Source organism: Echinops telfairi, unplaced genomic scaffold (assembly GCF_000313985.2).
Source record: "Echinops telfairi isolate 266 unplaced genomic scaffold, ASM31398v2 ScPeMD7_53;HRSCAF=182, whole genome shotgun sequence".
NCBI lineage: Eukaryota > Metazoa > Chordata > Mammalia > Afrosoricida > Tenrecidae > Echinops > Echinops telfairi.
In genome coordinates, this window is record NW_022103951.1 from 3,755,572 (window position 1) to 3,767,481 (window position 11,910).

General features: G+C 52.3%; 2 pseudogenes; one reads left to right on the forward strand and one right to left on the reverse strand.

Moving 5' to 3' along the window:
- The window catches only part of LOC101649311, a 10,661-nt pseudogene extending 2,722 nt beyond the window's left edge, over positions 1 to 7,939 (forward strand).
- A 2,438-nt stretch (positions 7,940 to 10,377) lies between these two features.
- Positions 10,378 to 11,910, reverse strand: part of LOC101649627 — a 4,755-nt pseudogene continuing 3,222 nt past the window's right edge.

Below are 11,910 nucleotides of genomic sequence, written 5' to 3' on the forward strand. Positions count from 1 at the left end.
CTCACTTTTCCATTGTGTGTCCCCCTGGGAGGGGATTATAGGTTGGTGAAAGCCGAGTTTTTCAGCAAATTTTTTATGTAGTTTTTTGTGGTAAAATTAGGTGCTTCGGCTGATATTCGGGTTGGCTTATACTCGAATATATACGGTAAATCCTTGGAAGGCTGGAACCTGTGTAAAATCTATCTGCCAGTCTTCCCCAGGATGGGTTGAGTAAGGTGGCTTCTGAGCACCCCCTTGGGGGCTGTTAGTCTGACAGGTGGGACAATGGGAGGTTACTGACCTGATGGTTGAAGTTAAGTTAGCTCCACAGAACTGATGAGTGAGTAGGGTCAAAGAAGGTTTGTGGCTTAGATGAGAGGCATCATGGAAGGGTTTCATAACTTTCCACTGTAACCTTTGCTTGTTGTTTTTCTCCCACCATCCTTCAGGTCAAAGGAAGAATTCCTGCATCTTTGCTTGTTTCACTTCTTTTGGAGAGTAATCTGGAAGGGGGAGTTGGTTTGGGAGAATTAGGGCATTTATGGAGGCTAAGGGGCTGGTGCCTAGGGCTGCCTGTCTAGCGGCCCTGTCAGCTGCTCGGTTTCCCACAGCTACTTCTGAGTCACCCTTCTGGTGCCCTCTGCAGTGCACCACTGCCACTTCAGCTGGTTTTTGGGCAGCATCTAAGAGTATCTTAATGGGACTTCCCTGAGTGATGAGATATCCTCTTTCCTGCCAAATAGAAGAGTGGGCATGGAGAACGAAAAACCCATTTTAGAGTCAGTAAATGACATTAATTTCTTCCCCTCTGCTAGCTCAAGGCCCCGCTATGAGGCTATGAGTTCATCCAGCTGGGCTGAAGTTCCCAGGGACAGGGGATTAGGTTCAATGACAATGGCGTAACCCGCCTTGTACACTCCCTCAGTCATAAAGCTGCTTCCGTCTGAGAACCAGACACAATCTGCTATAGCCAGCTGTTGGTCTTTGAGGTCTGACTGAGGCAAGTTACTAATAGACAGCAGCTCAAAGCAGGAATGGAGGGGCTTAGTGTCCTCCCAGGGGTCAGGGAGTAATGTAGCTGGATTGAGGGTGCTACAAGGCTGGACAGTGACATTAGGCTTCTCTATAAGAAGGATTTGGTACTTTAATAGGCGGCTATCAGGAAGCCAGTTATAGCCTTTAGCTTGTAGCACTTAGGAGATCTGCTGATTAGTTAGGACCTCTAAAGTTCCTCCTATGGTGATCTTTACTGCTTCTGGAACCAAGAGGGCCACGATAGCTATTGCTCATAGACAAGGTGGCCACTGGCTGAGGCTGAGATCCTAGCTTCTGGACCAGCAACCCCAGGGCTACCCCTTTCTCTCATGAGCATACAGGAAAAACTTCTTTGCAGGGTCTGGGAGACCTAGTGCTGGAGCCTGGAGCAGAAGAGCCTTAAGTTGGTTTATTGCTTCCTTTTGCTCCATGCCCCACATTAGTTGTTCTCAGTTACCATATATACTCAAGCACAAACCAACTCAAATATCAGCTGAGGCACCTAATTTTACCACAAAACGGCATAAAAAGTGTGCTGAAAAACTCAGCTTATACATGAGTATATACGGTACTTCTCCATTTCAAGCTCTCACATAGGTGTTTTGCTAGGAGTTTGTAGTTAGGAATCCAGATTCTACCAAACCACATGAGGCCTAGAAACTCTCACAGCTGTCTCCGTGTTTCCAGATCAGGCGCCTCCACAATTGCCCTTACTCGTTCTGAGAGCCCTTGCTTTCCTTTTGATAAGACTGGTCCCAGATATGTTATGTCCTGTTGCACTAGCTGGGCCTTGGCCAAAAGTCCATGTTGGAGGAATTTATTAATGAGGGGTTGTAATCCTTTGATGGCTTCAGGTTTCAAAGGGTACTGTCGCAGATGGGGAAACTGGGTGAGGTCTTTTAGGAAAATCTTTACAGGGGTTGCATACTTAGCTCTGCCAGGGACTCCCGTGTCCCAGACTTCAGGGGTTATGGCCCCTTCCCATGGTTCTTGTGGGGGAATCTGAAGCTCCCCTGCCATAAGGAGCATTTGGAAAGCTGTAGAGGGGGGAGGATGAGGCCCAATGACTATGCAGGTGTACAGTTTGGACAATATATCTTGGCCTAGGAGAGGAGCTGGCATTCAGGGACTACTAGGAAGCTGAGAAATAGAAATTATCACATAGGCACCTGAGGGGTTCTGTAAACTGTTTAACTACAGGTTTTCCTGACACTCCCAGGATGGTGCAGGTGCAGGGTGCCAGAGGCCTGTGGAAGGAGATAAGGACTGATTAGGGGGCCCCAGGGTCTAAGAGGAAATTTACTGACCTACCTGCCACGTCGATGCTTACCCTAGGCTCCAGACCAGTAACAGCTATCTCCTGCTGCTTGGTTGTCTGGCCGGGCGGCTTCAAGCCTCGGTTAGCAGGTGCACACTAGCCTGTGGGTGCATCCCCTCTAGGTTGTTGGTCTTAGGACAGAGATCAGCTCAATGGCCTGCCTGCTTGTAATGGTAACAGGACCCTGGGGGGTGGGTATTCTGGTTAGGGCAGTTCCTAGGCCAATGACCTGGCCACCAGCACACGTGGCATTTGGTACCTTGTTCAGGGGTCTGGGAAACCTGGGAGGCATTTGACTGGCATTGGTTAACAACAGCAACCAATACCTGGGCATGTGGAACATTCTTACTTATCTCCTGAGCCTGAGCCTGAACCTCCCCCTCCTGTTCTCTATTGTAAAAGGCAGCATTAGCACTAGTGACCATCTCTTCTAGGGTAACTCCTTCAGGCTTCTGCACTAACTTTTTGGGCTTCTTCTGAATGTCCAGTGCAGCCTGTGTGAGAAACTTGTTCCTGAGTAAGAATTGCCCTTCGTAGGAATCTACGTCTACAGCAGTATGATTCCTCAGGGCCTCTTTTAGCCACTGTAAGAAGCCCACGGGGCTTTCCTCAGGTTCCTGGTGAATTGTTCTTTGGCTTAATTAATGGCTTTTTGGCTACCTGACTTCAGCCTACTTGTGATACGCACCAGAAAATGTTCCCATGCCCACTTGTCCTTGGGGTCATCATGTTCCCAAGCAGGGTCAGTTAAAGGCACAGCTGTTTCCCCTACGGGCTACTTATCATTCATCACATGTAACTCCTCTGCACACTTCCTAGCACCTTTGAGCATTCGTCTTTCTCAAAGTCCACCATAGTCTGTCCCAGTATGACCATTATACCCTTCCAAGTTAAATCATAGGCTAAAGTGAGGTGCTGGAAACTTTCTATGTACTGTTCAGGTTTGTTAGGTCACTTTGAATCTGCTCGAGTTCAATTAGGGTGAAAGGCCTGTGGACTTCCTGGGGACCAAACTCCCCTGCTGTCTCTACTAAGGGTAGAATATTGGCAGGTTCAGAGCTGGAGGTATAATAGCCTCTAGCTTCAGGTCCCCTTAGGGGGTCCTGGGTACACTGGGAACGAAGGTCTTTACTGTTCCTCAAAAGGAAAAATGCTCTAACATAAGGGAACACCTCCCACTTCCCCATCCTTCCACAGAAATGTTCTAGCTGAATCATGGTTGGAAGGGAAAGGGTGCCATTCTTTGGCTACGATTCTCCTTCCCCCAGAATGGACTGTGGCCAGGTGGAATTGCAAAGTGAAACCAGCTTCTGTTGCTCCAGCTTCTCTGGGTCAAATCGATCCCAATTAGAAAGGATACAGCCAAGTTGGGATCCCCGTGGTACTGAACTGACGATCCCCATCTAGAAAATACAAAACAGAGAGCTCGATGCCTCAAGGTCAGTGACAGCAGTTTTGGTGCATACACCAAGGTGCTGTGAAACTGGGGCCTCGACCAGGTGCCCCTGTTCAAGGGAGGGTGTCAGGGACCCAGTCTATGCCAGCTAACTAGGTCCCAACCATTTTCTAGACTGTAGGCTAAGTGGGCCACTGCTTGGAGTGGTCCCCAATTGCTTTCAAAGGTGACTGCTGGCACGAGCAGTCTTCGAAACCTCTGAAGGGTAGGAGAGACTGATCAGTTGGCTCAGGGAACTCTAAAGAAATTGGAATCTTTGGCTGACCATAAACTCACATCAGAGCTATACCAGAAATAAGCTGAAGGCAGTATTGCTGAAAGCCCTTTGGAGATGAAAGTTAGCAGTTACTTAGGGGCTTGGCTCCTGAATGCCTTTGGCTGCAGCATCTTCAATGGAAAACCAGCCGGTAGGAAAAAAGACAACCCCCCAAACTAGCACACTGGCAGAATGCTAGAGCAGCTTGTTTGTAAAACCAGGAGAAAACAAAGGAAGGGAGGGGGATGAGAGTGTCTGATCACCGGGGACTAGGTGGGACTAGTCCCCTGGGCCTGGCAGCCAGCCCACTAAGTACTACACCCCCACCTGTTTGGAGTGGTGGGAGCCATCTTGGCCAGGTCACATGCTCAGTTGTCCACAACGAAAATAGCAGCTGACACTGGGCAGTGCCATCTGGCTGGGAAGTGGAGAGTCCCGTGGTTGGGAAAATGGCAGCCACCGCATGCGGCCTAGTTGACTGGTGGGGGGCAAGCCACTGGAACCAGAATCCTGCCGAGACCAACAGGGTTTATGTGTACATGTGTGGCCGTGTGGCTGGCCAGCACACAAAGCAGACCACTAAAAATCAAAAAGGGTTTTGGGACCGAAATTCTCCAACACTGTGGGCTGCAGCGTTTCGATCCAATCCCAGGAAGTAAGGCTGGGGAGAACATGCAAGCCCCTGGAAACACAGAAAAGCAGACCCATAGCCTGTGTACCAATAGAAGTACAGACAGAAAGGCAGACATGAGGGGATGGAACTCCCCCAATACATTACGTGTGGCCCCAAGGAGCAGGTCCCAGGAACATCCGCAGCTGTGTTTTAGTGGGAAAGGTCCAGACTGGCGTCCTTTCCAACTACGCACTGTCTTCCGAGGGTGGTGAGGTGAAAGTCTGGAAGGTGCCCGAAAAGTCAGTGAGGCCACAATGTGGGGGTCTGCTCCAGGAAAATATCCTGAGCCAGCTTACCTTGTTCTCCGAGTCACGACACCAAAATATGTTAAATTTCTTGGGTGGGAAATACCTCAATTCTTGGCTTTGCACGAGAAAGAAATTCATGCTGAAATCTGGTTTGTGATCCAAGTGAGTTTTTATAAAGGATAGAAAAAGTTTCAGGTTTTACAGTTAACTGAACACAGAACTGCACCCCCCCCCCCCACACACACGTGGTGACCTGAGGGGGGGGAGAAAGAGAGATTGCAGCACGATGGCCTAGTGGAAGACAGGGGAGCAGCAGGAAAATGGGTGGTCTCCAGGTTGCGGTTTTTAGGGCTTTCGGGTGGGAGGCCTGGTCGACAGTGCTGGATAATTCCATTGGCTGAATTAAGCCTATGTGGTCTAGATTGGGCCAATCCAGGTATACCGCCCACCTAGGTGTGCCCCAACCCCCGCCCTCAGGGCCTGAATTGGTGCATGCCTGATGGACACCCTGGTCCCTGTTCTGCTACTTAACAGCTCCATTATCCCTCCTGTCACCTTGGAGGTGAAGTTTGCCTCTTTGGGGATTCCTCAAAAAGTACAAGTCAAGGTCGACATGGAGTCTGGGAAACTGAGTGTTAAGAAGTCCAAAGATGGTTCTGATGACAAAGTTCTATAACCACGAGAAAACCCTGTCTCTGAAGTTCCTTGACAAGTTGGTGCTCATGGTGGGAACAGAGAAGGAAAGGACCCTGCGGCCGGAGTATGTCTTTGCCAACTCCAAGAAGAGCGAGGGCTCTGTCAGCTGCCCCAGCAGGTGAAGAACAAGCACTTGGAGCAGCCAGATCCCGATGTGATCCCTGTCCTCATGGGCACTTGGAACATGGGTAACACCCTCCCCCCCAAATAAGATCACATCTTGGCTTCTCTCTGAGGGGCAGGGCCAGACTTGGGATGACTCAGCCGAACACATCCCTGATTACATCTGTGTAGACCCCCTGGGGGAAAGGAGTGACTGGGGATGTCAAGCACTCCCTCCGGGCAATCACTAACACGACCTTGAAAATGATGGCCATCCACTCCCTGTGGAGCATGCACATAGTGGTGCTAGCTAAACCTGAGCACTTGAACCCACCAGCCACATCTGCACCAACGACATTAAGATGGGCATTGCCAACACTCTATGGCGCCTTGTGGGGTTGTCCTTCATGTTCAATGGCACCTCCTTGGAGTTTGTGAACAGCCACTTGACTTGGGAAGCGAAAAGAAGCTCAGGAGATACCAGAGCTACACGAACATTCTCCGGTTTTTGGCCCTGGGAGACAAGAAACAGAGTCCTTTGAACATCACTCACCTTAGGGACCTCCACTACTGTGAGGAGCTGCCGGTCTTGGAGGCGGACGTTATTATCCAGAAGATCAAGCAGCAGCAGTACGCCAACTTCCTGGCCCACGACCCATGGCTCATGGAGCTCATGGAGCAGAAAGACAAGAAGGTCTTCCTGTACTTTGAGGAAGAAGAAATTGTCCTCTGACCCACCCCTTTGAAAGGCTGACTTGGGACAAATACGCCCACACTAACCAGAAAGCGATAAGGATGAAGTACACCTTGTCCTCATGGCGTGACCGGGTCCTTTTGAGGTCGCACTTGCTGGTCCAGGGGGTGTGCCAGTCCTTCGGCACTCCCACTGACATCATGACGTGTGACCACAGCCTCGTCGTTGCCATGTTCACAGCGGGTCACCTCCCAGTTTGTCTCCAAGAACAGCTCTGGCTCGGTGGACAGCACATCGACTTTCTCAGAGGCTATGCCACACTGAAGGTCAAGTCACAGACCAAATTGTTCCTGGGGTTCCACTCTAGCTGCCTGGGAAGCTTTGTCAAGAGCCAGGAGGGAGACAGCAAAGAAGGAAAGCGAAGGGGAGCAGGTGGTAAAGGTCAACGAGACCCTTCCGAAGCTGAAGCCCATCGTCTAGGACCCTGAGTACCTGCTGGGCCAGCGAATCTAGATCAGCATCAAGTCCTCCGACAGCGACGAGTCCTACAGTGAGGGCTGCATTGTCCTGCGGTTAGAGACCCAGTTGCACCAAGGAGAGACGATGACAGGACACTTCTGGGGACAGATGCTACTGCAGACATCCCCGGGCAAGAAGAGAGAGAAAGGAAACGAGGGCTTTGTGAAGACAAGAGGGAGGAGCCCAGTGGGTCCCCAGCACAGAAGAGATTCACCTGCCAGGACCAAAGAAAGCAGCTGGATCCCACCTTCAGGGACCCTCTGTGCAGTGGCGCCTGCGCATGACCGAGCTTCTCAAGCCCAACTACATAGGCCTGGGGCCCTGAGGCTGTCGGACAGCTCCGCATGGCAAGCAGGCCCTGTCCCCAGACCATCAACCCACCGCCTGGAGCTACTACCCGCTGCCCAAGGGTGCTTCCATCGGGCCGGGGCAGTCCTATGATGCCACCCTCCAGCCTCCCATTTCTGATTAGTTGTAGGCGTTCTCACTCTGGGCCGCTGACCATGCCGGAGAAGTTCGAGAAGTCGCTGTCTGGGGTCCCTGAGCGCCTTTCGGCAACTGGTCCCCAGGAAGGAACAGGAATCCCCCAAGTTGTCCAGGATGGAGCCCTGCCCAGACTCTGGCATCGCCTCACCCGCCATCGTGCCCACCTAAGCCCAGCAGACTGAGAACTCCCAGGGGCCTGGCAAGCAGGCCCCCGTGGTGGCCCGGCTAGGCTCCTTCTCTCTGCCATTGTCCATCGCCCTCGGCCCGCGGGCCAAAGAAATCTAGGCAAGCCCACGCCCACAGCAGGGCCCCCGGCGCCGTGGCCCAGCCCGGGGCAGCCCAGAGGCCAGTGACGCCGGGCTAAGCCAGCAGGTCCTGCCTGCGCAGCACCCGCCGCACCGGCCCGTGAAGAGCCCGGCTTTGCTGCACCTGCAGCACTCCAAGATTGGTGATGACCGTGACCACAGCGAGCTCTGACCAGCGCCAGCACCAGGAGGGGACGCTCAGCAGGACCGCCGTGCAGCCAAGCCCTTGGGAGCCGCCAGCCAGACGCGGAGCCCCAAGAAGGTGCCTCAGGTTTCTCTTTTTGTTAGTTTTCTCCGGTGGGAAATACCGCGGATCTTGACCTCGCTTGAGTAAGAATTCACGCCGAACCCTGATTTGTGATCCAAGCGGGTTTTTCATAAACGACGGAAGTTTGAGGTTTTACAGTCGCAAAGGAGTACACGCTATTTCAGGGAAGCATGCCAAACTGTGTGTAGGCCACGCTGGGGCTCACAGCTGAACACGGCAACCTCGTGGGACTGCGCACCCACACGTGGTGACCCAAGGCCAGAGAGACCGCGGCATAGCTGAGCGGGCACAGGAGCAGGGTCAAGGGGAGAAGGCAGAAGAGCCTGTCACGCCTACTAAGGTATTTAAACTTCTGCCTGGGAAGACGTGGTCGAAGGTATTGGTTGACCCCATTGGCTGAATTAAGCCCACCTGGGCCTAGTTTAGGCCGCCCAGGTGTATGGTCCACCTGGTGGGGGTGGGGCTGAATTGTAGCATGTTCACTTTAAAGTCTTTTTGGGTGGCTAAGGCTCGCCTGATTCTCTTCCAACCTCCTCTATGGGGGCCTTCAGTCCTGGGGAGGGACACCCCCCTCTATCCCTATTCTTTTTTTAAGGAGGAAATACACTATTTACAATTCTTTCTCGTTAGCCACCATTTCCCATACAAATGTGAAAACTAAAAAAACCAAAACCACCACTTGGGAACACAAGTGTCTTTCTTTAATTAATCCAGTCGAGGGAGGGTCACAAACCCTCTCCCGCTGTGATTGAGGCACAAGGAAGGGGCGAAGGGAGGAAGAATGCCTGAGAAACAGCTCCGGATGAGAAGTGCCACACAAACTAGTAGGGTAGGACGTCGCTGGCAATGAGGCTCAAGGTGCCACCCCCTGGGGACTCTGCTTGGCTTTCCAAGAAGATGACAGCTGCTTGCCACCATCCCCCACACCCCTACGACTGCCAACCACCGAGAATCACACGTAAGTCACCGGTCTCATGAGTTGTGCTGTGCGGTGTGATGGTGACAGTGGGGGACACAGAGGCCTGTCTCTGAGACGAGCCCCCAAACCAAGGGAGGCACAGGAGACCCGCTTTCCTTGGCACAGGCTGCTCAGTCACAGCTTCTGCCCTAAGTGACCGTTACAAACAAAAGCCGCCTCCAGATTCCAGGAAAGGGCAGAGGCGAAAATCATGTGGGAAGGGAGGCTCCCAGGGGCTGAGGGTACAGAGCCAGTCTGCTGGAGAGGGGAAGGGAGCAGGGCAGATGCTCAGAAAGGCCCAGGGAGGAGTGGGGCGAGAGGGGGACTCGGAGACACAGACGGTTGGACGGCTGCCACTGGTCTGAAGAGTCACTCCGTCTGTCTGGCCACACTGACTCCAGCAGACCCCCTCACAGGAGGGCACCCCGAAGCAACCTGGAGTCGCTGCAGTTGTTAGGCTGGCAACGTCATCTGTGCTAGTGACCCAGACTGCTTTCACATGTTGATGCGCATTATGAATATAAAATCATATCTGCTACAAAGAGGACATGTACATCTTTACCCATATACATAATAACACAATTGACACATAATATCTTGGAGTGGGTCATCATCAAAGAAGGGTCTGGAGAGGTAAAAAGGCCCTCCCCTCTCCCCTGCCCTGATCCTTCTCAGGGGGTGCTGGGGCACCTGGTTGTGGGGTGCTTCGCAGATGGTTTTGGTGGGGCTAGTCTGGACACCAAAATTCAGACACCTATCGAGATGCTGACAGGCATGTATGTGCATATAGACACACATGTGTGAGTGAGCACACACACACACAGACATCTGGTGAGAAACAAAAAATAAAATAAAATCTCTAGCCCTTGGGTGTAGGCCTCTACCCAGAGTTATAAGCATTGGTACCTCCTCCATCTGAGAGCCATGCTTTTGAAGAGCTGCCCCTCACTGGCTGAGTCTGGGCAGAAAGGGATTGGCTAGGAAATCAGGGGCAGAGGTCAGGGGCCAGGAGTCTTTACCATAAGGCATTTTTGACCTGCGAGCGAATCAAACGATGTCACAGAGAGCAATGGTACTGGTTGGGGCTGAGGGGGGAGAACCTGTTGAGATCCGGAGCCTCCCCCTTCTTTTGTCCATTTGCTTTTAGAGGGGCAGACGACCCTGTCCCTCCGTTTCTGTCCTCTCCCAGAGCTGGGCCATCCACATGGCATGGAATACTGACAGCAGTCCGAGAGACACATCCAGAAGGTGAGGCCCTGGCGGTGGGGCTGCTCTGTACAGCAGGAGTCCTTCCTGGCTGGGGTCCACAGCCTGTCCAGTGGCCACCGTGATCGGATCTGCCATCAGAGATGGGGGCAGTCTGGGTCCGAGGGGGAGACAGCACCTATGGGCGGTAGTGATTGGGGGCATCGGCGAACATATACTTGAGTCTGTATGCCTGGGCGAGCAGCAGCCCGATCCCCTCATTGCCCCAGTGTATCGTGGGTAGGTTCTGTAGCAGCGTAAGGAGGCCCTGGAAGTCCTCCTCGTCCAAGATCTCTTTCCTCCATTTGATCAAGAAGGCTGCACACACGTAGAGATGGAAGTGGGAGAATCCTGGTTCAGACTGGTATATGTCCCACAAGCGGATGGTACAGCGCAGGGGGAGCTCCCGCATGAGCAGGTGGTTCATCCAGCGAAAGGCAAACTGCAGGTATTCCACCTCGTACTTCCTGAAGTACCTGTGCACCATCAATTCGGCTGACAAGCTCTTCAAGAGCCTTGACTTTCTTCTGGATCCCTGTGCAAAGGTGTAGTTATCCTGGATTCCATCTAGCAACTTGCTCGTGCACCAAAAGCTGTCTGTCGGCTTCAATGCTTCGCAGAATGTCCTGAGACAAGTTGGGCACATCAAAGTTCTCCACATCCTCTTCCACATATTCTGGGAGGAAGCCGACAAAAAACGGAGTGACCAGGTCATTAATTCCCTGGACATACCCACTGGCCGGGTGCTGGATGGCTCAAATAAATAGAATTCTTTCAAAGATTTCCTGTATAAGTGGCTGCTGGAACAGTATGAGAGGGTTGGTCCTTGAAATGCCAATGTGAATCTGTCTGTAGGTACCCTGGTGATGCTCCTCGTTTTGAGAGTCATAGTACTGCTTCCGTGGCAGGGTCAACTTCCTCCTCTCTTGACCCTTCTCCGGGTAACGGTCCAACCTCCCTGGGAACGCTTGGCCAGCTACACTTCCTCAGTTCGTCTAGGTCGGGGTTGTGGCTGGAGAGAAGCTGTCGGAATTTTTCAAGGCGGGTTTTCTCGCATGCAATCATCGGAAGAGCCCCAGAGGCATTCTGGTCCGAGATCCGGGGCATGAGAGGGATGATGGGCGGGAGAGGGAGTGGCTGCTGTTTGTGAAGAGGGTTCCTCAGGCACCCATCGCTGGAATTTCTGGAGAGCGGGGCATCGCTGCTGGACTTTACGACCTTGTGGTTGGCAGGGACATCGGCCGTGGTTGACTGGGACCGCTCGGGTTTCACCCTCAACTTGATGTGGTTTTCCAGGACCTGGGCTGCAGTTGCCAGAGCAACCTTTGAATTCAAAGTTTGGAAAGGAGGTGAGGGCAAGTCCTCTTCCTCATCATCGCCAATGTCCCAAGCATCGCTGGTATTCCGGACAAACTCATGAAAGCTGGAGGCCTTCAGAGGAACTGCGTTGATTCTTGACCCTTCTTTAAGGAAGTGTTTAGTGAGCCGAGGGTCCAGGGGAGGATGCTGTGCTCCATACAGGTTGGATGCTCCTGGATGGGCATGATTTTACCCTGTTTCCCCGAAAATAAGACAGTGTCTTATATTAATTTTTGCTCCCAAAGGTGCACTAGGTCTTATTTTCAGGGGCTGTCTTATTTTTCCATGAAGAAGAATACAGTACACATTTATT